This window comes from Rhinatrema bivittatum, chromosome 11, assembly GCF_901001135.1.
Source record: "Rhinatrema bivittatum chromosome 11, aRhiBiv1.1, whole genome shotgun sequence".
NCBI classification, from domain to species: domain Eukaryota; kingdom Metazoa; phylum Chordata; class Amphibia; order Gymnophiona; family Rhinatrematidae; genus Rhinatrema; species Rhinatrema bivittatum.
The window spans coordinates 56,613,186-56,639,630 of record NC_042625.1 but is presented as its reverse complement, the minus strand read 5'-3'; positions in this window follow the sequence as shown (position 1 = coordinate 56,639,630).

The following is a 26,445-nucleotide window of genomic DNA, read 5'->3' as shown; positions in this document are numbered from 1 at the left end:
GGCTCCGGAGTCCAGCAAGGCTAGGGTAGTGAATGAACCACCAGGATATTCTAGGGTCACCGGTACGGTGCATTGAGGAGCGATATTCGCTTCTCCTAGGGTCAACTCCCCGATGAGCCCTAGGTCCTGGCGTTTCCTAGCCGTTCACCACATTGAGACAGGAAATGTCCTTTGTTGCCGCAGTACAAACAAAGGCCCAAGGAACGTCGGTGACTTCTCTCCTCCTGGGAGAGATGACCTTGTCCCAGCTGCATGGGTTCTGGCGCTTGGTTGCCGGAGGGTTTCGGGGAAGATGCCATTAGGCGTGGAGAAGCAGGAGCCACATTAGTCAATCTCCAGTAGGTCTCCCCTCGTGGCTACGTAGCTGTAGTCGACTGTCTATCCTTCCTGCCAGGTCAATCATAGAATCGAAATAGTCGGGAAGCTCTCTTGCCGCTAGTTCGTCCCGGAGACGAGGAGAAAGACCTTCCAAGAAAATCCTGTGGAGGCTGTCCTCTCTCCAGTCTAGCTCAGTGGCCAGGGTGCAGAATTCGACCGCATACTCGGCAAGCGACAGAGTACCCTGATGAAAGCGGAGTAGTTCCATAGCTGCCATGGACTTGCAAGCAGGTTCATCGAAAATTTGTGTGAAGGTAGCCACAAATTGTTCCAGGTCCCCCAAGATGGGGTCTTTACGTTCCCACAAGGGCGAAGCCCCAGACAAGAGCCCGGTCTTCCAACAGGAAGATGATGTAGCTGATCTTGACTAAGTCAGACGGAAATTGTGACGGAAGCAGGGTGAAACGAACAAAGCATTGGTTGAGAAAACCATGGCACTGTTTAGCGTCCCCCGAATACCGGGACGGGGGTGGTAGCTGCGTGGTTGTCACCGGTTCCAGGCTAGGCATCCGAGCAGGACCCGGCTGTGGTAAATGGAGGCGTGGCGTCCATTCGGGTTGCCAGTCTTTCCACAGTGGCCGTCAGGACATTCAGACAATGTTGTTGTTTGAGTCGCTGGGTGATGCCAGGAATGGCCAGGAGGCCAGCAAGTTACGCCCGGTCCATGGCCTTGCAAACTGTAATGTTCGTGGACCCTTGAGCCGGCTGTAAAAGATGGTGACGCACTGTGGGAAGGCCCACAGTGGAGGTTGCAACCGCTAGGCAGCCTGAGGCAGGAGACCTGATGGATCTTCACCACTGGAAGCCCGAGAACCCCCAGGAGGAGCCCGTAAGGATCCGAGCTGCTTGGTCTTACAATGGTCTCCTGTGGGCAGTAACTGGAGAGAAGTCCTGGAGTGAAGATGCGGAAGCAGATGCCAGGAGGCCAACTGGAGCTTCACCACTGGAAGCCCGAGATCCCTCGGGGAGGAGCCCGTGAGGACCCGAGCCGCTTGGACTTAGGTGAGGCCTCCTGGATGGAAGCACGGGACACAGAGGGTTGGACTGGAGTCAGAAGCCAGGAACAAGCCGAAGTCAGAACTGCAACTAGAGACTCTAAGCGAGTGAACCTCGTTGCAAGGCAAGGACTGAATGTAGATGCAGGGTTTAAATACCCTGAAGACGTCTGAGTCATCCTGGGGCAGTGCTGGTTTTTCCCGTGCTGGGCCCTTTAAGAGAAGAGACCCTGCGCATGCGCGCCTAAGGGGCCAGGCCAGCCCGGAGCATCGGTGGCGTCTCCCTCGTGCAGGGAGTGCCGTGGAGAGAAGCCATGCAGGCCTGCACAGGCCGGAGGAATGCCGCGGCGACCCGGACCGTCCCTGAGGTAGGAGGAGGGACCAGGGCACGGCCCGGGACCGCAACAGATGAATAAGAATACATTCATAAAATAATATAAACAACATCAATAGAATATAAAAGAAAATATATAGTAAAATAATAAAAACAAACACACTCATAAAACAGATTAATGCAAATAAAGTCAGTATAAAAAGGCATATTTAATAAAATAGACAGAAAAATAAAACAAATAAATGAAACCTAAAATTCAAAAAGGACCCATTGTAGTCCATTCAGCTCTATCAAATACCTTCTCTGCATCAATATCTAAAGCTAACAGTGGGTATTGCTTTGTTTTAGCAATAGTAATAAATAATTAAAAAATCCTGGAATTGTCAAAAATTTGTCTGTCTTTCATGAACCCAATTTGGTCTGGGTGAATCAATTTTTCTAAAATCAATTTTAGCCTCGTGGCTAAGATTTTAGAGTAGATTTTGCAATCAACATTAAGGAGCAATATTTATTTATTATTTTTATATACCGACATGTGATCTGAGATATCACATCAGTTTACATTCAAGTACTGTAGGTACTGTAGGCAATGGAGGGTAAAGTGACAGTGGGACTCAAACCCTAGTCGCCTGGGTTTGTAGTACACTGCTCTAACCACTAGGCTATTCCTCCTCCCTCTCTAATTCTGTACCAATAAAGGGACTCTGCCAGGTTTCTCTAGTAATATTATTGTAGCTTCTAAAAAGTTGTCAGAAGCCTTTCCCATACGCATGAAATGAGAATATAAGGCCTTAAGTTTAGGTATTAAATCAGAGTGGAAAATTAAAAAAAAAAGACTCTACCACATACCCGCATACGTATTTCTGTGGGTCAGCGTGTGTAGTCTCCAGCTCTTTGGACTGATATGAGTGGAGACTACACACGCTGACCCGCAGAAATACGTATGCAGCGCCATTAGGGAATGGAACCAGTAGACATTTAAGTGCAATATGCTTCATTTAAGATACGTCTGTACTGCGGATGGCTTTTTGAATTCAGTTGTGATCTATTCAGTGCGTTCTTACTTAAGCCCCTGAGGCAGCCACTGGAATGTGGCGAAACTCGGCCTGAGTCAGGCATTTTAACAAGTATCATACATCTCCACCAATTAAAGATTTGGAAAAGACTTTTTGGGCATCTATTCCTTTGTTGTTTCCTTAAGATATTTCTTTGAAATAGAGAATCCTTGATTTAGGCCAGAGGGTCTGGATTTATCCAGACAATTCTAGAGCAACACGTTACTCCAGAAAAGATTCTTGAATTTATGTCCTCGTGCACGATTGTTAGGAGCTCAAATAACTATACCATATCCATGTAGATGTGTAATGAAAATTGAAAATAATGGGGCAGATTTTAAAAGCCCTACGGGCATAAATCCAGGAGAAGTTACGCACGCTAGGCCTATATTCAAAAGGCCCAGTGGCGCGTAAAGCCCCGGGATACTTGTAAGTCCTGGGGCCTTGAAAAAATGGGCAGTCCAGGGGCGGGGAGGGGTGGTCAGAGGGTTGGGCGGGGGCATGGCCAGAGGCTTCCGTATGGCTGCTGGGCCGGGGATCATGTGCCAGCACTTGGCCGGCAGGCGTAACTTCCACAACAAAGGTAAGGGGGGGTGAGAACGGGGAAAGCCAGCTGGTCTCCCCAAGGGCTCGGCGCACGCAAGTTGCACTAGTGTGCACCCCCTTGCGTGGCGCCGACCCCCTGATTTTATAACATGTGCACGACTGCACATGCATTTATAAAAATCGGGCATACATTTTAAAATCTGCCCCAATAGATATATATTCTTTGAACCTTGCCAATTTCTGGATTCCCATCAACCTTCTGGTGAAGTTAACCAAGCAGTAAACCGGTGATTGAATATACTTGCACCTCCCTCTTTACTTATTTATTTTTTTGTTAGTTAAGCATTACTATATTTTGTACTAATTCTCCCCTATTTCATTGTAATTCAAGATATGGTTTAATATGGAAGTAGAATTGTTAATTTATTTATCTATTTATTTTATTTGTAGATTTTTATATACTGTTGTTTGGTGCAAGCTTCACAATGGTTTACAAGGAACAAACAAACAAAATTATTTTTTTTGGGTGATTAAATGCCATTCTTGTGCTTTCTTCTGTGACATGCTATGGATGTCTATATAATTGAAAATTTCAATAAAGAAAATTTATTAAAAAAACAAACAAAAGAAAAACTTTAGTTCAAACATCTCTGCAATGGAGAAAAGCTATCCTAAACACAACTTCTAATGATTTAGTGGGGGCCATAGTGGAGGTCATGCTAAACATTCTGAAAAGTAATATTCCTTTATCACAACAGTAGATAAGCATCTTGAAAAGGAAACATCAAGCCATAAGGAATCTGAGTGATAAAAAGGTGCCACTCAAAAAGAAAAAGAAGCTGGTAAAACAGTTGGGGGAGGGGGTTATCAGGCCCTGCTAGGTTTGTATTGTCACTCATCACAGACCTTTTGAGCTAAGCACTAATGCAGTACACAGAAAAAAATGTAAAAAGAAAAAATAAATCTGGTGCAGAATATACAGCAACAGCAATATTTTCTAGAGCACCCTAGCCCCCCAGAACCCAACCTGCAGGAAGTGTTAAACAGCACAGCATGTGCTACAGAAAAAAATGCAGCGGTTCTGCCAATAAACTGTCAAAGAATAAGGACATTGCATCCTGAGAAAGTAATAGAACTTTTGTATTCAAGGGAAAGCCTGTAGGTGGCTCTAACCTATCAGGCCTGGGTTCATGGAGCTATACAAACCCAAGCTCCTTTATAGCAGAGGATACCCAAAGGTTGGGGAGAGTTCATGCAAACCCTGGCAGAAGTAAACATGCCCTTCACAGTCATGGGTAACCCAAATGGCATGTCTCAAGGAAAATCCTTCAGCAACAACTGCTGAAATGTTCCACAAAGACCGTAACGTGCAAAGACCTCCTTTCCCCATAAAAAGCGTAAACTACTTGACACATACAATGGCCAAGTGTGTAATGATACCTTTTCAATACTTTTTTTTTTTTTTTTTTTTTTTTTTTAAAGACTTGTGGACATTTGATTAATTTTTGAAAACCCTCAAGAGAGGGATGCTTTTATTTAGGATTAGCATAACATTCTTGGTACAGAACACACATCTAGGGGTTGTGAAACTACAAAAAGATCTTGACATACAGGGCAGATTTTAAAAACCTGCGCGCAGGCGCAGATTTGTTTCGTGCAACCCGGCGCAAACAAATCTATGCTCGATTTTATAACATGCGCACTCAGCAGCGTGCATGTTATAAATCCAGGGTCGGCGCGCGCAAAGGGGTGCACAATTGTGCAACTTGCGCGCGCCGAGCTGCGCAGGCCTGCCTCCATTCCCTCTGCCCCCCCCCCCCTTACTTTTGTTGAAGAAGTTACGCGGGCCAGCCAACAGCCAGCCCTGCGATCCCGGACCACAGCGGCAAATGGCTGCTGTGCCTGGAGGCTCAGGCTACGCCCCTGCCCCAGACCGCCCACACCCCGCCCCTTTTTGCAAGCCCTGGGACATACGCGCGTCCCGGGGCTTGCAGGCACCGCCGAGCCTATGCAAGATAGGCTTGGCGTGCGCAGGGGCAGCATTTCAGGGGTTATGCGCGGAAACACTTTGAAAATCTGCCCCACGTTGTTTTCTCTGTTTTTTGTTGTTTGTTTTTTTTACAGATTGTAATACCTTTTTGTCATTTTGGCAACAAGTCTTCAGATTACAATTTTAAAATATTTTCAAAAGACAACAACAAGCACACGCTTTGGATAACAGATGCTGCAATTGCCTATGGTGGTATAAAATATCCTCACAATGTTTATTGAAAAAGTTTATAATCCTGTTAGGGAAGAATAAACTATCAGGTTGTTGCCCTTAGGAATCAAAAAAAAATCTCCTGTGTTGTTTTCAGTCACAGATTGCTAACCAGTGTTCTCCAGGAAGTTGTGGGGGTTGGTATTTACTACCAAGCTCGCAGGTTTCCTTTCTATTTGAACATCTGGCAGCCAGTTGCTGGACAGGACATCTAAAAAAGATTTTGTATTTTGTAACATATGGGTCCTCCTTTAAAATACAGAAGATCTGTATGGTGTTCATTATCATGATAATCAAAAGAATGTTCCTTCTGGGTTATTTTTATCATGTTTGTCAAAGACACCATATACCATCATATTCCCTGTGTGCGGCAAAACTTATGGGCAAATGGGGATTTCAGCCCTGCAGATTACCATATTGTAATCAGCGAGTATGGCCCAGAACTCGCCTGGTCGGGTGATAGGTCAAAGGCCGTAAGGTATAACCTTTATAAAAACTCATGACAATCATCAACAGCGCACTGTCTTTCACATGTTTACTGTCGCTTGAAACCAACTGCATATTCTCTGCACAGCAACCCATTCTCGAAATCCAGTTGGAGAGGCTTCCTAGGGACTTGCTCAACCATCCACCTACAGCTCAGCAAAGTCAAATTTGTAATGTTAAAACTGAAGGGGTTTTTAGCGTAATTACTGCTTGAAAGCGTCGTTATCCACAAACCCCAATACGATAAGTTTTGGGGTAAACTGCCTCAAAAAGATGTTTTCCTGGTTAGTCCCATGGGCTACTTTCAGGCCCACACTGTCCACCGCATACTTGGCTTAGCTTTCAGTAGAGCTTCTGCATACCCCAAATACACTCCTGAGATACTTCACTCTCCTTACAAGAGGACTGCGAATAAAATAAGGATTTGTAGTGCTTAATCAGCAATCGCCGCTCATTAAACAGAATGCTATCTTTGTTCGTGTTTAGTTTAATTTTCACATCACACCATTATGAGCAGCTTTTCTGAAAAACAAACAAAACAGATTACTACGTAAATGCCACCAGTAGCTCTACCTTATGTCAGCTGATGTAAAATAAGCTTCTTTCAGTAAAACCAACATTATGGAGCCCTAATTCTCTCACTTCGTGGTTTCCAGCTGTGTCTATTATAAAACAGACCGCTTGTATAAACTGTGTTTTACAAGGTCCTTCACAATATTGAGAAACAACTCTATGAGGGCTTCGGAAAGGGTAGATGTTGTTGATCTGACTAACGAGTCAGTCTCTGAGAGTGACAATCCAAGCTGGCTAAAAATAAGAGGCCACCGGATAGTTCACGAGCGCTCCTTTGGCCCCCATGTCAAGATCTGCCCCATCTTCTTTCACAATTTTACAGGTCAGGTACAGCAACATGTTTAAATCCAGTTAATCCTTGCCATGTCTGGCTACATAAAAATCTAAAAGGGTTGTTTCTGACATGGCAGATAACTGTGGAATTTCCATGCAAATACTTTTTTTTGATGCTGGTTTGAGTGGGGGCCAGTTGAATGACAGATCCAATACCGATTATTCAAGCATTCTTCAGACCCCTGATGTACAAATGCCATAGTGCTTTAGAATATATCTTGCTTCCTGGTGGAGAGGTTTCTCTTTTTAGACTTGTGGTTAGGCTCTGAGACTTGGCACATTAGACGTCTTTCTTTTAAAAGGTTCAAGAGGTCCTGGTGATTGGTTTTCTTTCTTTTAGCACTTCTTCCAATCAGTAGCCTTGACTCTGTCTGCACTGTGTTGTCATCCATTTTTATTTAGAACGGCTGTTGTGACACGACCCATAACATCTTTGGTGATGTTTTTTGTTTCACTTTTCACATACAGTTTAACAATCTCAAAACCTCTTCTCAAAAGCAGTATTCCTTTTCTAAAGAGACAATGAAAACACATCGCCTATCCCCACTCGATACAAGACCGGAGCCTCGTGATAGCCTGAAAGCTCATGCCCGGCCTGTGTTGCATAATAATTTTGTATGCGCTGGGGTCACCATAGTCTTAAACCACAAACCATTCTAAAAAAACAACTTTTCGGGTCATAGGTGTAGCTTAAGGATCACCTTCCCATTAATGAAATGAGATGTGTTGGTTCTGGTCTGTGTTATTTCAAACACTTTGGTGTCAATGTGCTGCTTGTTCACAGGGACATAATTGCAGCTTATCTTAAGTGAATGCTATAAACTCGTCCTTAGCCCCTTTAGTGGGAAACACAGTGAAAGTAGCTGCACAAAATGGTCTTCCACCAGCCGGTGCTTTACGAGGTAATTAAACCCACCCGTGATATCTGTTTTGGAACAGCGAGCGCGAGAGTTTTCCTTTAGTTTCTAGCCTCAAATGGTCGCTAAACCACCTTCTATGGAATTACTGCAATGTCCTCCTAATTTTAATTGGATTCTGCAGGTATTGGGGTCATAAATGATTCACGGTGATATGGGCTTAAAGAGACTATTCATATCATAGGTCATTTGGTCCACTAAAAACTTTGAATGGTTGCGTCATTCCCTCTTCGTACAACAAGTGATGTTCCAAGCTTCCTTCTCTCAAGGTGATAATGTACTTTATGATCTTCTTCTCATCACCCATGTGTGCGGGTACTGTAGTTTCTACCAGGCCCACTTCCTATGGTCCCTGTAGGTCCATGGCCTAGCTAATTTATCATGAAATTAGAGCTGGCAGTTTGTGGAAATATCCTCACATAGGTGGTTACTAAGCTGCTTTAAGTAAAATCTCCTCATTCATTTTTTCTTTTTTTATGATACAAGGCCTTTTCAAATCAATGTCTTGAATCTCTGACACCTTTAACTGTTAAATTTTTCAGACTACTTCACCATTTCACAAAATACTGTTTGTTCCTTCTCTTCCTTTTACCTTTAGAACCTTATCAATGTGGTATATTCTATCCTTTCAAGGGTTGACTTTCAGTAATTCTTCAGGATAAAAAGAACTTTGACTGGCTTCCTCACCATAATCATGTATCTTGTACACCGTTTATTATAAATATTTATTGGTCCATGTTTGGTTATAACCTTTTCCAAATTCCCCTTTAGTTTTTGACAATCTAACATGATCCCCCCCTCATTTAAAAACTAACTTAGCAGGTTCAAGTGTGTTTTTATCACCGTAGATTACTTTCCAGACCCACAGAGAGTTTGAAGCTGTTATGTGGATGAGGCTGGCCTCTATTGTTCTATGAAAGCTGTGGTGGTTATAACTATTCACAAAAGCCTGCTGCACATCTTCATATTGAAAAGTAATGTGCAATGTAAAGTATCACCTCATTTTGGAATTTTAAGGTCCTTTAAATATCTCCACAACCACTGCCTCAACATCATTGGTCACAAAATGATGAACACCTCTGCTATAATCAAGTTGATTAGGGAATAGCCACTGCTTTTAATTGCATCAGTAGCATGGGATCTGCTTGGTGTTTGGGTACTTGCCAGGTTCTTGTGGCCTGATTTGGCCTCTGTTGGAACAGGATGCTGGGCTTGATGGAGCCTTGGTCTGACCCAGCATGGCAAGTTCTTATGTTCTTATGTTTTAACAAATTCTCCACAGAGCTATTTAAAACTCTTTACCCTTGTCTGTTTGTATTTTATTGGGAATACATCCACTGTTAAATGTATTTTTCAATGCCTTGGCCACTTCATGACCAGTCTATTTTTAGGATCACCCCATGCATATTTGGCAAGATAACTATCACCATCAAGCCACTGTTATAACTAGACAAGGCAGTGAGGTAACCAGATCAGCCTGCCATTGTGCATCCATGTCTAACACGATTTTGTTTCTTCTAAAATGGGCCTAGCAGGTCACATTTAGAAGCATCTTGATGTGTAAGCCATTCAGTTACTTGTTTTCTGGTCATGTTTCATTACATGTTTAGCAGCTTGAAAAGAGGATTTACTCCAACTTCCTATTGCCCCTGGTCATATTTTTTTTTTAATAGCGGCTCCTGCATGATTGTTGTGTAGTGGTCATAAACACAGTGATCTGTTATTAAAAAAAAAAACTCAAAGGCCTAGTTTTATTTCACTTTACATGTCGAGTTTCTAGCCCCACCCACTGCTATTAATCATTCATTTGTAGACTACAAAAGGATTTGCTCACATTTTGGTCCGCATGTCTGCAGGCGCAGGGTCATGGGCATGTGCATTATACTGAGGGAAGGGGAAAATTCTCCCTATCACTGTGGACAAAACGAGAGCTTGCTTCCTGCTATGTCACAGACAGTAACCTGTTAAATCTGGAGTCAGAAAGTTCTTTTCCAATTCTGTCATCACCCCTGGTAGCAATTGCTTAGTCTTCCAGGAGGTCATCAAAAAGCAATCAGGGTCCATTAATTCTGTCATCATTAAAAGCAACAGGGCCACTTCAGATGATGTCCTATGGGGGGTGTATTTTTGGGGCTGAGAGTGGGTTGGATTTCCAGGTGATGTCTTCAAAGGTGGTCAAGGGTCATTTCAAGTGACATATGGGGTGTGGTTTGGGGCTGGGGGGTGGGCATAGCTTAGACCGGAAGTGAACATTGATTAGCTGCTGTTAAATTTTGATTGACAGTGTACCCATTATTTGCCTGTCTCTGCACTACTTGGCATCAAATCCTACCTGCCAACTCTTTGACCACTCTTCAAGTTTTCTTCTATCACTTTTTTATTCTCTCTACTTCTTCAGTTCTGTTCACTCTATTGAAGATCTTTGTAATCCTCTGTAAAAACAGAAAATTTAACTTTCAATCCCCTCCAGAATATTGTATGTAATGTACCAGATGTTGCACACCTCTGCCCCCCCCCCCCCCCAAGCATCCCACTGATGATCCTGCTAATATAATCTGTGTACTATTTTGTAGGCTATTCAATTTATAATTTAGCAGTACATTACGTATTACTTAAATTAATTTATGGTCAGCATTCATGATAGCGAAAAACACATCAGATTCACCATATTAAGGGTATTGCATTTTGTGAGGTGCATGATGCTGAAGCAACCTTTATTATATGAAAAAAAAAATGGATTGCTGAAAAATTAGGCTGAAGTGAAAGCTAGGTTCAGAGGACATGGGGCAAGTCTGCTGAGTGTTTTATGGAATTTGATGATGATTCGACCACATAACATTGTCTCAGAAAGCCAAACATTATTGAAATTCCAAGCAACAAGCAGACCAAAAAACTGTTACCAGGTGGGATGAAAGATTGTGGTTGAGAGGAGGAAAAATATTGATAGAAAGAACAGGTTAGTGTTATCGAGTCAGGGCTGATATGCAGGCATTTTGTGTTATTCAAAACCGTTGAAAACTGAAAACTCATATCCAGACCAGCTCTGGCTGGCACATTGGTTACGAAATCAGGATGAAGAAGATTTCCATCATTAGTGCCTTGCGATAAATTTTTTTTAATTGGACAATTCAAAAAAACAAATTTTCAAAATGATCGAGTTTGGTCAAAAATCTTTGAAGGAAATTAGCGACGAGGAGCATTATCACCAAATTGTTAAAAACCCTGCTTGCCATTGGGTTTTTTTTTGTCATGTTCATAGAGAAAGAACATTTTGTGGGTAATCAAAGAACATGGGGAATCTTGGGATGGCACCTATTTTTGAATACGATTTTAGACGAAAATTTATCCCATTCTTGAGTGATCCGAAAACATTTTGGTAGTAGGCAATGCTGCTTTTGTCCATCATAAGGCACCATGCATGCAAGCCATGCCATGCAAACAGTTTGCGTATAGAAAATGCCATTGATTTTGGGGGTAACTAGTTTGGTCGGGGAACTTGCCAGACTTGACGCTACCAAAAACATAGGTTGCCATTATTAAGGATGAGGTGGAGCAGTTTAAGGTTGAAGGAAAGTAGTCAGGGATGTTATCCCACCAAAACTTTGCACGGAAATTTGGGAAATTGGTCTTATTAAATTTGAAAAATTATACCAATTTATTGCAACTTTGTGTTCATACTCTGCTTGTTGTTAAAACCATTTTGCAAGCTAACAGTGGGGCACACCAAACTATTAAAACTGCCTTAGAAAGGGCTCAGGATCTTTAATTTCAAATTGACTTTGCAATCCTAAGAATGCCTACATTTTCTGCCCACAGAGGTATTTTCCTAAATTCTTAATAGGAAAAACTGATTCCATTACAGCTTTGGAAGCGATATGGCTATCCTTCTCACTGCATTGCTCTGCTCCTCCATTCCAGTTTTTAAAAAATTATTAACCACATCACTGCTGCTCCAAGTCATTCTTGCCACAGTTATGGTGCCCACTACCCTCCACTGCTCTGTGCATATGTAAGAACTGGCAGACACATTTGGGGGGGGTGACGGCTACCCTTTTCGCTGCATTGCTCTTCTACTATTTCTAATTTTTTACAGCTTAGTTAACAGCAACAATGCTGCAACTGCCAGTACAAGCTGGTCTTGGGACCATAGGGGGCTTCCTCCACTGCTCTGGCTGTGTTCAAACTTCTTGCCCATTTCCCTTCCACCAAAGCACTTGCCCTGGCCATCTATTAGTTTGCAAACTTATTGAAGCAATCCTCAGGCTTTTGATACCATTCTTGCTCTTGCCCTTCCATTGCTCTACATACTTGCTGCATCACTCCTCAGGCCCTTAATACCACTCTAGGTACCCCACTACCATTAGTATCTAATGGAAACATGGGCTGGTAGCTCAGCCAGGAGCATGGCCAGCCAAACCTCAGACAGGGATAGGTATCCCCCATTTCAGCAGAAACCCATATAATTCCACCCAATAGCAAGATCAAGCTCGAGTAGGGATGTGAATGAATAAAGCTTATGTCAGGAAACTGACTTATCACAGTTCTTTCTCTTGTACTAAATCTGACAAATAGCAAGCACTTCAAACAGAATGACTGACATCTTCCATGCACTCTGCCTTGCTGCTATACCCCTTGTACTACACCTTAGGCGTCTCCGTGACACTCAGATTTTCTGGCATGCCCAGACTTTATACCTTGTTTTGTTCGTTTGGGCCACCCTACCATTGCTGCCATACCCCATACTTTACCCTTTGAGGAGGTCCTGCCACTCTGGGGGGCTACATTGTACCTCTCATATTGCTTTGGCGTATTGATTGCCACTTTTTGTGCTGCTTGGCAAATTTATCATTGGCTTGGAGTTGTTTCCTGCCACCTTTTTTGCTTCATTTCCCCTTCATTGTGCCTTAGTATCACAAGAGGTGAAGTGGCACCCTATCAAGTGTTCATTGTCACTATTGCTGGTGTCCTCTTTTTGCACCTTAGGGTGTTTTCTTCCTTCTTTTGCTACTTCGTTGCCGTTCTCCATTGCTTTGGAGAATTCCTGTCAATGCTGGTACCCCTTTGTGGTACCTTAGGCTATTTATGCCACTTTTGGTGCCACTTTGCCACAGTCTAAGTACCTTGGAGTTCTTTCCCCCTTCTGATGATTTCTTTACACATGTTTCATTAGAATTGATGATTAGACAACCACTATTCTGGAGCCCAAAATAAACTGTAGTGTTTCCCCAATTGATTTTAATGGAAAATGAATAAACTAATGAACTGAACAAACACTTTTTGGTTTTGAAACTAATGAAATTAATTTGGGTCCTAATGAAATGAATGAACAAACCAAAACAAATTTTGTTTTGCCCATCCCTACTTTGCAAAGTGAGGGTCATCCCTAATTTTAAAGTGGATCCAGAACAGATGTCTTCTGAGATCTCTTCTCTACATCCTTAGCAGAAGATGCTGGCACTGGAGCAGAGGTAGAAGGTGGACTCTGAGGAACAATGCCAGGGACAGCAGTTGTGCTGCTTTCTACCTGTACTGCCTGCTCTTCAGCACTATCCTTCATTTTGTTCTGTTTTCCTCCATCAATTAACTGGGTTGTTATGACACTACTGTATATGCCTCCCAAATTTTTCCTCTTCCAGTATATCTTCAATATCTGCTGATTCAGACAAGCCAAGAAAAGACCCTTGCTCTGACTCCATGGAGGAAAATATTGCCTTCACTGCATCATCTGCTGCCACTTTTTCCCTTTTAAAAAAAAATCGAATGGAGTGAAATATGCATGGGTGTCATCTGCAGACCCTACAAACACCAATACACCTATTAGGAAAATAGAGCAAGCCAGCGCTGTTATAGATCTATACACAGACGCTACATGTTAGAATACCCTTCATCTTGGTCACACATGCAGAATACAAATAGACCCTCAAATACAGAATAAAGACACCATAAACTATACATGGAAAATGTGCAAAAACTGAAATTAGAAACTGTCAGATTCTGTATGCAGTGCAGCAATGGAAAACAGAAACATAACCATTCCTCATAAAACATCAAACACAAATCAAGAATATAAAAAAATAAAATATAATAAAGTCAATCATGCTAATAACAATAAATATTTCAAAATAGCTGATATTTAAAACCATCCAATAATATAAAAAAGCTTATTAAAATGTTTACAAATTTTCCATAAATAAAAACATTTCAAAACAGACCTCACATATTATCCAATAATTAAAACTAATAGGGATGAAAAAAATGCTCTGCCATCCATACCCCGGGAACATTTTGATTTCCAGTCTCCCTGAAATTGTCATGGATTAGTAGGAGAGGCGAAGGATCAACAAACTATCTTGTCTCTCACACATACACGTTCATTCTCTCAAACACAATCATACTGTAATGTTCACTCTCAATGTCTCTCTTCACCTCACACACACACACACACACAGAAGCTCTTTTCCCCCTCATACACATACTCACTGGCTGTCTTCCCCTCATAACAGAATCATTCACTGGCTCTCCTCCTCTCATATACATACACACTCTCCCACTTGCTCTCTCCCCCTCATACATACACTCATTCATTGGCTCTCTCAAAACTAGGCCTCTTCTGCTGCAGGTGCCAGAGGATGTGCAGGGCCTTTGTATTTAGCAACTGCTTGGAGGGGTGTGCCAACTCCGGTAGGCCTCTTCATTAACTGCGTGCAGGAGCGACAGTGTCAGCGGCCTTGCAGGTCCTTTATAGTTAGCATCCCGTGGGAGGGGTGTGCCGGCCCCATCCCACTAAACCTCCTCTTAAGTCCTGCTGGTCCCTTTCTTCTGCTGCCGTGGGTGGGTAGGCTTTTGCCAGCAGCCCCCATTGGGGATTTTATTCGGGCTCTGGCAGGAGAGCATCTGTCAGTGACCCTACTGTAACCGTCTCTTTTTCGTCAGTAAGGAGGTCCAGACAACTGATCCGTAAAGATAGACTTTTATTGCCAGCAAGATGCAGCTAGGACAACGGCTTAGTACAACTGCATGCCACGCCCCCTTCGGAGCAAACCTTTATGCACTTTACAGTTCTTATCTTTTACACATGCGTTCTAAGCATTGCTGAGCAAGCATATTCCGGCTGAAGGGGCTACTGACCCCCTCCCTCGACACCCTGGAACTTTCGTGAAACTTCTCCCATGTTCTGCAGGAGAGGCTGCTGGGACTTGCAGTTCTGGAAAGGAATTCGCGAGTCTGCAGTAATACAGCCCATCACATAATACATCCATTGTTCTAATCTAGGTTACAGCAGTGAAAGCTTATCAGAGAATAAGAACAGCGAAGCCAAAAAAATGAAAATGTGCAATGTGCTGACAGAGGTTTCTTAATGTCCTAATTACAGCTGTATTGCAGACTGTAAGTAAACCCGTCATGAAGCAGGGAATTCTGGTACATGAAGTCCTTTGTCAGGTTGAAGCGTTCAGACTCCTTCATTCCCCCCTTTGATACTTATCATTCTCTATGAAAAGTATCACACCTTCACAACGCAACTGTGGAGCTGAAAGAAACAGAAACAAGAAAAAATTAGCAATTTGAGTTCTCAGGGGGCCCTAATTTCCCAAACAGTTCCGATGGTGTTTCTTCACGGGGTTGAGACGGATGGGCCCTAATGGCTCCACCCCCCTTTGTAGCCCGAACTTGTCATGTATGGGAAGATGGCCCAGGATAAAAACATGAGGATGGTTAAACAGGTTCTATAGGCTCAGAGGAATACCATGTACAGTAACAGGAGCTACGTGGCTGTTTTGCATTCAGCAATGTCCTTCATCACCCGACGAGGCGTTTGAGCAAGAAAGGAATAATTCAGGGTCTAAAAGACAAAACAGAAGTTAACTGGCTGGGATAACAACCAAGCTCTTAAATCCCTCGATCATGGAAAACCAACCACGAATCCAGTGGCCCATCCAAGCACTATTCCACACTGCTGGACAGGGATGTGTTGCCATCTTGACCATGCGATCAGTGATGTCTTGGATAACCTTGTTGTGGTCATCTACCTGGAACACAACATTGGGAGATGTTAAATGTTCCAGGCAAACCCTCCTTCCTGGGCAAAGGATAATCTAAAACCAATCTATTCTGGTACACTGGCAGTCCATAATTTGGTATTTGGGTTTTGCCGCAGAGTTTAAGAGGCGAAAGCATTCGTTGGTAATGAGCGCCAGGAACTGCCTGGAAAGCCTGATTGTTCACGTTGTTTTTCCACTCTGATAATGCTCCATGCAACTTGACATTGGTAAGAAAGGCATATTGAATTAATGTGCATTACTCTGTTTAAATCTTTGTGATTGTAGTTATGATTGGAGGCAGTTCTGCAACGATATACCTGGAAAGGTTGTGATTATTGGTTCTAATTCTGGTGCATAGTCTGAATAAAGAAGTATGATTGGAAAAAAGAAAGGCATATTTAGAGTCTGTATAGATATTTACAGTTTTCCTTCTGCCAACTGCAGAGCTCGAGTAAGAGCAATTAAGTTAAGCTTTTGTGCAGACGTTCCTGGGGGAAAAGGGTTGAGCCTCAATGATTTCATCTTCGGATACAACAGCATATCCAGCAGAACGTATCTCATGAATGATTTGGCTGTTCCCATCAGTGAATAAAGTCCAAGCTCCTTGCCAGGGTTGATCCCTCAGGTCTGGTCTACTGGAATGTATTGTAGTCATGACTTCTTCACAGTCATGGGGCAAACTGGTTCAGGTGCCGGCATAAGAGTGGCCGGTTCAAGTTTTTGCTGTCCTGTATTTGAAGTTCAGGTGTTTCACACAGTAAGGCTTAATACTTGACGAGACGTGAATTAGTCATCCATTTTGGTCCATGGGTCTCTCGTAGTCCTTGAATAGTAAGAGGAGTTGTTACTTGTAAAAGTCTGTCCCAAATGTTAGCTTAACAGCTTTGGGTATCAGTAAGCATGCAGCAGCAATGCTTTGAAGGCAACCAGGCCATCCTTTTGCAACATTGTCCATTCCTTTTGACTGATATGCAACAGGTCGCTCCCATGTTCCTAGAGTTTGAGTCAATACCCCAATGGCCATGCCTTTCTTTTCATCGACGAATAGATGGAATGGTTTCATTACATCTGGCAATCCTAGAGCAGGTGGTTCAATCAAAGCATCTTTCAGTTGTTGTAAGCTTGTCAGTTCATGGGTTTCCCACTGAAAAGGCTGAGATTCTGCCTCCTTTCCCCGCAGCTTGTCGTACAGGGACTGGGCAATAACAGCGTAGTTAGCAATCCACAGCCTACAGTATCCTGCAGCTCCAAGGAACGCTCGGAGGCTCCTTCTTGCAAGTGGGTACAGGTTGACCTCGTATTGAACTGGTACGGGATATTCCAAGACAGCGGGTACCTTTCCCGAATTTGGAATCCCAAGTATTCTACTTCCAATTCACAAATTTGCACCTTCTTTTTACTTGCACGGTATCCTTTTGAGTACAACGTCTTTAGTAAGTGGAGAGTGGCTACTTGCACATTCGTGATACGTTTCACGAAACAACAGAAGGTCATCCCAATACTGTAGTACTGGCCCATACGTGACTTGGTACATCTTCAAGTCTTTTGCCAGTTGCTCCCCGAACATCGTGGGGTGAGTGCTTAAATCCTTGCGGTTAAGCGAGTCCATGTGTACTGCTGCTTGATTCCAGTTTGTGCATTTCCCATGTGAAGGCAAAGATCTTCTGGCATTCTTCTGCTACTGGAAAAGGGAGAAGAAAGCTCTTGAGGTCAATGACACTGTACCGACTTGGATGTAGGGTGAAACTTGAGCCAGATTGAGTATGGATTTGGTACAGAGGGCTACTAGATCTGCTACTTGATTGTTCACTTTCCGTAAATCTTGTACAGGTCGGTAATCGGAAGAACCGGGTTTCTTTACGGGCAGTAGAGGGGTGTTCCAAGCAGATCGGATTCGCCTGAGAATTCCCAAATCATACAGTCTCTGCAGGTGTACTTCAATTCCTTCTCTGGCCATATATGGCATGGGGTTTGAGGTTGATTAATCACCTGTGCCTTCTGCTTCATCTCTATCCATATGGGGGGTAGCGGCGATAGCTATTCCTCCCGGGATCTGTTCGAACCATACTTGGGGTACACTATCCATCAGTTGTCTTCGTTTTGTTGCGGGGGGTGTTGTTTTCATATCGATGTTCGATGGTTCGTTCGACTATGGGGAAGATGTAGTCTCCATTCTTCTTGGAGGGGACAGATGAGTATCACTGGATGGTCCCCGAAGGAGGCTTTAACTTCCCCTGTGTGTTGAAATCTCAATGTTGTCCGAGGCTTACACAGCAGGTTCCATGCCGATAAGGGATACCATGGTTCCCCGCCTACTTGTATAACTTCATTCTTTCTGCAGAGGGGCAGTGAGTACCTGACCTGAGGCACCCACTATAGAAACAGTCTCTTTCGTCGGGGGGGCCGATTGGTGCAGTCATGACAGATCGTTGGCCTCTGAGTCCAACAGGCCCCTGATTTTTGTTGTGTTAACCCTCGTGGATCTCCACCAGAGGGTCAGTGGGGATTCTTCCCTCCCGATCTCTCAGGCTGTATGCTCCTTGTCGCCTCCCCCGCCATCTGCCAGTGGGGGTTGTCCAATCTCCTTCCTCCTCGGCCCCTTGTGTCGGTGCAGGTCCATTTTTGTCGTTAGTATTCACTGCAGGGCTCCCCGTATTTCTTTGCCATTCTTCACAGTCTCTCTCTTCCAATGGCCTTCATTTTTGCAGTACGCACACTGATTCTTTCCCAAAGGGGGGTCTTGTCCCCCTCCTCTTCGCGGTCTGCCATTGTCTTGGCTCCTTCCCGTCCCGAGTGTCCCGAGAGCGGCGGCTAACAGTCACTTTCTCCTTCATGTCTCTACTTGCTTCTCTCTTTTCTCCTTCCACTTCTCTATTTCCACATACCTGGTCTGCTATAGCTTTTAACTGGCTGAGGCTCATGCCCTCAAAAGCCCTCGGCCTTCTGCAGGTTCTTTCGGATTGTCAGGTCTATTTAAGTTCCTGGTTGCAGGGACGGGCCCCTTTTCTTCTCTTCCTGATCCCTGTTCCCATACATCTCAAAATACGATGAAAGATCACAGTCCATCTGGAAATTGAATAGGTGACCTGCGCCTGGAGGCAAATTCAATTCTGACGAGGCTGAGAAGCTGCAAAACATTGCTTCCTTCATACTTGTAAGTTTGGCATTGGAGTTAATTCAATAAAGTCAACCTGGATCTGCAGGCAAGGATCCAGGGGGGCGCTTTAGGTGTGCAGGAGTGATGATCAAACCCTTGGAAGCCTTGTACCAATTACACTTGCAAACACTAAGAAATATGGTAATAGCCAGAAGCCCAGCCCCCACCAGTGGTCAAAAGAACATAATTGCAATATATATATATATATATGTGTGTGTGTGTGTGGGCCACTACTTTATCATTTGGGCCGACTCATATTTGCTCTTGTTCCTAATCTTGCATAGTGGCCCCTTCTCTTGCCCACAACTTCCAATAATCCTTATCTTGCGCCTGCCACTGAATCAAAATTTTTAATATTAAGTCTTTGTTTTCTCCGTTTTTGTTTTTTTTTTTTTTTTTTTTACAAACGGCATCCTGTAATTCCCACAGTCAGCGCTGCACATGCTTGGCTGTCTTATCTTGCCAGTTCCTTAAAACAGGGAGTAGCTCTGCATATTTAACTACTGCTAGCCCAAGAAGCAACAAGGAAAACTTTAACAAGAACCCATTCTTAATCATTTCTCTAAATTTCCAGAGACAGCTTCAAAATAAACTGCGTCAGCAAAAAGAGAGTTCATATTTTATCATGCGTTCCAATGTAACTTTTAAATAACAGATAATATATAGGAGACAAGTTAAGAAACAATAATTAACATGGTATTAGAGAATAATGACTAACCTGTGGATGTATCGAGTGAAGGCGCAATGAATTTGCTGCTATAAAATGTCTTAAAAATAGCCCGCATCATAAGGCACTAAATGATTTGTAAGGGACCCTTGGTTCTGGTATTTCTTTGCAAGTAGCAATCCTTGTCAGATTACAGACAGTTTTAGCAAGGACCTTGGAGAATAAATTAATCAGCAGAAACTCGGAGCTACAATCTTCTTTCTTTTAATTAACATACCACAATTCTATCTTTATTCACATACGCACACCATGAACTAACTTTCAATAATGTTCTGTTAATAAAACAAACGAAACAATTTTTCTTTCTCTTTGTCTCATTCACCCAGGCTAGCCCAATGTCCCTTTTTTTTTTTTTTTTTCCTTTCTCTTCTCTCTCTGGCTCGATCCCCTCCTCTCTCCTGTAATTATCTCTGCCGTTAACCCTTAACTGCCATCAAGTTCTAAACTTCAACACCAGTAAATGCATTCTCAGTAATCAAAATCAGTATTTTAACTTAACACTGTACATTATTTGTTGTATAGTAGTCTTGTGCCGCATCTGTAAACCAAAATCTCTTCTTATTAGGGTTGTTAAAACAATTAAAAAAATCCCTGGTACATGTGCTTGCAATTCACAGATAGCAGTTATCAAAAGAAATAATGCATTTGATCACAAAAAGAAATTTGTCTAACCGATCTACCACAGTAGAATTTTTTTTTTTTTTTTTTTACAGGTACCTTACAGACAGACAGACACTGAAGGACTTCCGTGTCCCCATTTTGCGTACTTGAGTTACCATTACGAGGGCAGGCTCCCTCTACTAGCTTCTTTGCCCACGATGGAGGATTTTCAATAACTGCGATCCACGCGGTTATGTATGGTATATCCTCAGGGCAACCCGGGTTCCCTTCTCGTATGACTAGTTTTATGGACCCGTGTGGCCGTTTGGAAGTTAAAAGTTCCTGTAGGAAGCCAATTTACACAGAAACCGGGCCATTTATGGGGCATCGTTGAATCATTCCCGGGTTTTGTACATTTATGTTCATCAACACTTTCGCTATAGTGTTACAGTCATGACTTTTAACGGAGTCGACCCGCTCCCTCCCATTAGTGATATAGAATTTCACAGGACAAAGGAGGGAAGGGAAGACGGATAGGTAAGGGGTCCGTATCCGTCCGACACAAAGGTCACAATCCGCACCCGACTTAGGACGCGGTTCAGCCCGGCCTAGAACTTGCGAGCCATTCACTCTCTTTCACTACACACAAAGAAACCTATTCCCCCTATCGTATACGTTTACTTATATTTCCACTACATATCATCCGCGTGGTCTTCGGAATGTAATTCCTACTAACAGCACTGCGTGGGGTGTGATCAAGGCCCCCTCGGTCAGCCAGAAAAGACCGGGCTATTTCCTTAGCTAGCTAGTCTTTACTTATTTCCATATTCCCATAATACTCGCCTGCAGGGGTCTTCCGATCGTCGTGAAAGCCTTCTTCCCGGATCTCAACCCAGAGGTCCCGGCAGAATTCTGTGGAACGATCCCCTCAGAAACCTGATCGCTGAACTCAGCGGGTGGCCACTCACCAGGTGTATCAGGGGGACTGCTCCGCCACCAAACTACCGGACCTTCTGGAGAGCTAAAATAGCGTCTCCGGTACCTCCTGGCTGAGCTCGCCAATGTAACCGTCTCTTTTTCGTCAGTAAGGAGGTCCAGACAACTGATCCGTAAAGATAGACTTTTATTGCCAGCAAGATGCAGCTAAGACAACGGCTTAGTACAACTGCATGCCACGCCCCCTTCGGAGCAAACCTTTATGCACTTTACAGTTCTTATCTTTTACACATGCGTTCTAAGCATTGCTGAGCAAGCATATTCCGGCTGAAGGGGCTACTGACCCCCCTCCCCTCGACACCCTGGAACTTTCGTTGAAACTTCTCCCATGTTCTGCAGGAGAGGCTGCTGGGACTTGCAGTTCTGGAAAGGAATTCGCGAGTCTGCAGTAATACAGCCCATCACATAATACATCCATTGTTCTAATCTAGGTTACAGCAGTGAAAGCTTATCAGAGAATAAGAACAGCGAAGCCAAAAAAAAATGAAAATGTGCAATGTGCTGACAGAGAGTTTCTTAATGTCCTAATTACAGCTGTATTGCAGACTGTAAGTAAACCCGTCATGAAGCAGGGAATTCTGGTACATGAAGTCCTTTGTCAGGTTGAAGCGTTCAGACTCCTTCACTACTGGGCCTTTTTTTCAGCCACAGGTGGAAAGGTTGGTGACACCTTTCTAGGCCTCGTCTACTGCTTGTTTGTGGGCTGCGGAAGCAGAGCACACTTTCTGCCAGTGCTGCATTACAATTTTGCACCATGCCAGGCCCTCAGTTCTACAATTAGGTAGGGGCCGGGAATGGTGCAAAACTGTAATGCAGCACTAGCAGAAAGTGTCCCCAGCTCCCACAGCCCGCAAACAATTCCGTGGTGCCTGGGTCCAGTGACTGTAAAAGTAGGCCAGGCAGGAGCTGTGGGAGACCATTTGATCAGCTAGACCAGCCCACCAGGCATGCCTGATCCCCCAGTGGTGATTGGTGGTCGTGGGGGGGACGGGGGGGGGGGGGGGGGGACAGGACATAGATACACTACACTGCTGCAGAGTGTCAGACTGTGTGAACTACTTCTCTGACACTGACAGGCTTCACAACACAGCCTGGTATGCTTCAAACTCTGCCCTGCCCTCAGTGTTCACTTTATGCCCATTGCCCAAACAGGCACAAAAATCCCTAGCAGCTCTTCAAGCAACTCTCCAGTCTGCCTTGGTCACCAGAAAGGAAAAAAAAAGAGAACAGCAAGCAACACGAATCAGCTCAGAGACACAGATTGTGATGCAGTGTTGCCTCGCTTCTTTCCTCTTTTGTGTGACTGGCATAGTGGACACTAATAAATGGGCAAGCAGTAAAAACAGTTTAGGAAAAGGTTTAATTAGAACACGGAGAAAGCTCAAACAACACTAAGCCGTCACATAGATGTCTTCAGAAGGAATGCACAGCAAATCTCGGACAGGCTCAGTCTTCAAGATCAGCATCACTGTACCCAGCAATAGTTGGACTGGCAAATTGCTTCACTGTGATACATCATCCCTCTTGTTTCTTTGACATGCCCATTCCTATCCTTGTCTGTTGACTGCTTGCTCTATAGACTAACAATTCCTCACTGTACACCTGTTCTCCTATGAAATCTGAGTCCATTGAATTTAATGGCTTATAGAAAGCATTCTATTTCAAATGAATGAAACAAATGGGATTTGCTTCATTTGTGGCCTTCTCAATTTGTTTTGGAGCCCCATGAAAGAAACAAAATTGGCCCCTCTTTTCCAATTTATTTTAATGCACAGCTAGAATCAAGTGCCGAGGGCAGTATACTCCTCCTCCTGAATTCCTTATCCCCTCCCCCTCCTATATTATCTCCTGGATTCTTCCCAATCTAGGGATAATTTCCTTCTTCTACTCCCCATCTCCTAATCTCCCTTTATTCTCTACACCTTACAATAACCCCTCCCTTTGTCCCATCTCTTTTCCCATCTTTACTCTTGCATCCTCCCAACTCTTGCTCTCCACCGTCATCATGACCATACACACACTTGCCCCCTTGTTCTCTCTCTCGCTATCCATATATTCTCTCTTCTCCCCTTTCCTTTACTCACTTATAAGGGCTAAAACAGCAAGAGGGTCCCCTGGGAGAAAAGTGATCCCAACAGAATACAACTGTTTCCCCTCCTCTCACTCCTGATTGGCTCATTGCTGATCAGAGCCAATCAAAGCTGAGAGGGGGGGGGAAGCAGCTGCCAAATGAGAGACTCTAGCTGCTGCTGCTGTCCTAGTTCCCACGCTCTCTTCATCATACACCAGTGAAAAAGACAGCCAGGCTGAGGACTAAAGGATGATTTTTAGGACACAGATCCTTGGTGTTTTCCCAGAGACCCAGAATCAGGTCTCTAAACTTAGAATCTCAGAATTAAATCCAGAGTGTGTCCGGGTATAATAAAGCTGAGCAGGAAATGTGATGGCTAAACTGGAAGGGCCATAGGTTTTTTGTTTGGGTTTTTGTTTTGTTTGTTTTTTTAAAATATGGCATCTTGTTCTCTGTTTCATTTATTCAGCTTGTTAGAAAATGATGGGGTTTTTATGTGGTTTGTGTTTTTTTTTGCTAACTGCAAGTCATCACTTTCCATTTCACTGAGCATTGCTCCCCCTCAGTCTCAGGCTATTGTTCTCTTCAGTTGCTGGACATTACATTAATTTAGAGCCTGCCCTACTCCCAATTCTTGTTCATGGCAGGCTATACGCCTGATCATTAAACATTGCTCGCCTCAGTTATATATCCTGTTATAAGGCATTGCATCCTTCTCTTAGACACCCTGGGGCTGGATATCGCTCATCTCAGTTGTATACCCATCTGCTAATTAGTACTAGAGATATTTATCATTAATGCATGGGGAGAGAGGCCTCAGATAGTCTCAGGTATATTCAGTTTTACATTAATAAGATATACAGTCCCTGATGTAGCTTGGGCTGGCAGGGAAAAGACAGGCCCATCCTAATAACTGTGCAACTTAACAATGCTCATCAGAGATGGCCATGGCCAAACTGAGAAACATCATATCATTGTACCATGCAAATAGTAGGAATCATTTCTCAGTTTGTGGAAAAAAATCAAGAACTGGAACTCATATCTTTATGTATTTAATGCTCCCAGAATTGCAATGGGATCCCCTACAGTTGCAGATATGGTGCTTTCTGACATTATAAAATGTTGATATCAAATTGAAACAGTGCCCTTTAACCACTAGACATGCTCTTTCAGGTCCAGCGGTCTCGCTGCAGCAGATCTGGGTTCAGTCCTGGACCTGGCGTCTGGTGATTGGAGACATCATTCACGATGCTGGGGAGGAGGAAGAATCTCAACCATTGCTCAACAGTGCCACCTAGAAATGGGACTCTTGATAGAGAAAGGATTCTGACCAGTGCTGCAGTCTGTGGCCCCCGCCTAAGCTGGGCTGCTAGGATTACTCACTTATGAAGGATTACAGTAAGAGAATACAAAAGGGCAAGAAACAGGCAGTAGTTGTGAATGAAGGTTCATGGTACCATAGCCCCACTTAAGGCAGGCTCGGATAAAGCCAGAACAAAAAGAGCAGATGGAAGCTGCCAATCCCCTCCCGAAAAACAGAACAGAAATGCTCTTCCTCAGAGGAAAAACTGTTTGAATATAAAATATAAAACACCGAAAAGCACACAAACAGACTTCCCCTTCTGGCCTTTAGGTTCCTGGCAGAGCTTTAATTGTGAACCCATACCTTGCCCAGAAAGGATTATAGCAAAAATATAAAACATAAGTACAATCAACAAGGAGAACATTAAGTTAAAATAATATATTGGTGGTGAAAATTCCACTTCCTCAACAGCTCCTGCAAGAGATAGCAATCTGTGAGAGCCAGTCAGCCCAGCAGCTGCCATGCCCTAGCTGCTTCCTCACCTGGAGTGCCTGTAATCCTGAGAACTGTGAGACTTTGCTCCCTGGATCTCTGGGGGGATCCTGGCAAGGAGGAGAAAGGAGGGGCACATGCTCAATCATGAAAGGGGAATGAATGACAGGAGTGTTTATGTCCTGGGGCAGGCAGGACTCAGCCATCTGACAGGTACAGTGTACAATACTTGGTGTCCAATGTCAGGCTACCTGGCTTTTTTTTTTTTTAATAAAGACACTAGTGAAGGCCCAGACAGACGGGTGGACCCCGGCACCCAGCCATTAATCGTTGGGCCCATCACTCTGACAGCAGCAGCCAGCATGGACTCACCGCACAGACCCTGCATTGTGTACTCTGATATACTATCCCTACCAAGAAAAGCTTGGTATCTGAAATTAGCCAAAGCAGAATGAAACCTATCCCCCTCCTCCCCTCCCTTAGTTGTCTCACATCAGTTGACTAGCAGTAAATCAGAAAGCAACTTCATCTGTAGTTCTCAATCAATTGTGATTTGCATGTACATATTGACTCCCTGATGAGAGAGAGAGATACGAAAAGAAGGAAATATGCCATAGTGCCAGGCCTGCATCTAGGCCACTCATATCTGGTGTGCACACCCTGCTATTGCGTGGGCAGCACACGCAGGGGTAGGAGGCAGCTGAGAAAAAGAGGAAGCTGCGAGGCCACTGCTGGACCCCTATCAGGCCGGCGATGGCTGAGAAGAGGAGGCCCGTGAGGCTGCGGATGGACCCCATCCTACCAGTGGCTGATGAAAGAAGAGGAACCCCCAGGAGGGAGCCTGTTCTCCTGCACCTTCTCCGTGCCAGTCGTTCAGTATCCAGAACATGTGCAGCTAGCATAGACTCTATGCTGATCACATGATGCCCATGATCAGAATAGAGGAAGTGCTAGCCCCATGAGATTTGAATAGTGCAGGGGCTGGTTCACAAGGAGGAGCAGCAAAACAGGCTCCCTCATCTGTCATGTAGCACTATAGAAACATTAAGCAGGAGATTATGTGTGCTTGTTTATGAATGAGAGCGTGTGTGTGTGTAGAAAGTTTGTGCTGCCCCACTAATCCACGACATGCTCAGGGCATTTGGAAATAAAATGTTTTCAGGTATGAATTTTGCATCCTTAG